The 923-nt window shown below is 40.3% G+C and overlaps 1 protein-coding gene across 1 annotated transcript in view; it reads left to right on the top strand.

The window, feature by feature from the left end:
- The window catches only part of CRAMP1 (cramped chromatin regulator homolog 1), a 48,255-nt gene that overhangs the window by 734 nt on the left and 46,598 nt on the right, over nt 1–923 (top strand). The window lies entirely within an intron of this gene.

Raw genomic sequence — 923 nt, 5'->3', positions numbered from 1 at the left:
GCTCAGCTGGGATAATGATTTCTTTCCTTAGGGCATTGATGAAGCACAAGAAACATTTCAATTTGTTTTGGGAGTCTCACCTGGGATAAAGATTTCTCACTTTTGGCCATTGATGAAGCACTAGAAACATTGACATTTGTTTTAGGGGGGCTGACCTGGGATAAGGATTTATTTCCTTAGAACATTGATGAAGCACATGAAACCTTGAAATGTGTTTTTCGGGGGCTCATCTGAGGTAAAGATTTCTTTCTTTAGGCCAGTGATGGGCAACTCCAGCCCTCCAGCTCTTGTGGAACTACAAGTCCCATGAGGCATTGCAACATTGACAGTTACAGGCATGACTCCCAGAGGCCGAGGCATATTGGGAGTTGTAGTCAAAGCACACATGGAGGGCCGCAGTGTCCCACCTTTGCTTTAGGATCACGCCATGACGTTTTTCACAATTCTGTATGCCGCTAGGCGTTTTTTGGGGCTGCTTACGGTATTTTTTTACTTCCGGGGTAGGATTCTGATCCGTGCGCCAGATTTTTAGCACTACATTAATAAAACGTACAAAAAATATCCTTTTATTTTTGCAGGTTTTGGGGGGGGGGCTCCCCGTAAAATATTTTCTGCTTGAAACTTTAGGGGTGCACCATGTTGTTTTTCATATTGCGGTATTTGGTTTTGCATTTTTGGTTGTGTTTTATAATATTTTACTTCTAGCGTGGGATCCCCCAAATTATCGGCTTTGTATTAATTAGGACATTTGTTTTTGGAAAGTTCAACTTTTATTTTTTTATATTAGATTGAGAAATAAACTTGTCCCATGTTTTAGAGGAAATGACTAGGTTCCCTCATCTGAGCCCCCCCCCCCCCCCCACTTTTTTTTGTGGTGTTGTGTGTATATATATATATATATATATATATATATTTTGTATATA

The sequence above is a fragment of the Nanorana parkeri genome, unplaced genomic scaffold (genome assembly GCF_000935625.1).
Source record: "Nanorana parkeri isolate BGI_ZX_2015 unplaced genomic scaffold, ASM93562v1 scaffold85, whole genome shotgun sequence".
NCBI classification, from domain to species: domain Eukaryota; kingdom Metazoa; phylum Chordata; class Amphibia; order Anura; family Dicroglossidae; genus Nanorana; species Nanorana parkeri.
Note: the sequence above shows the minus strand (reverse complement) of the source record. Positions and strands in the feature narration are given on the sequence as shown.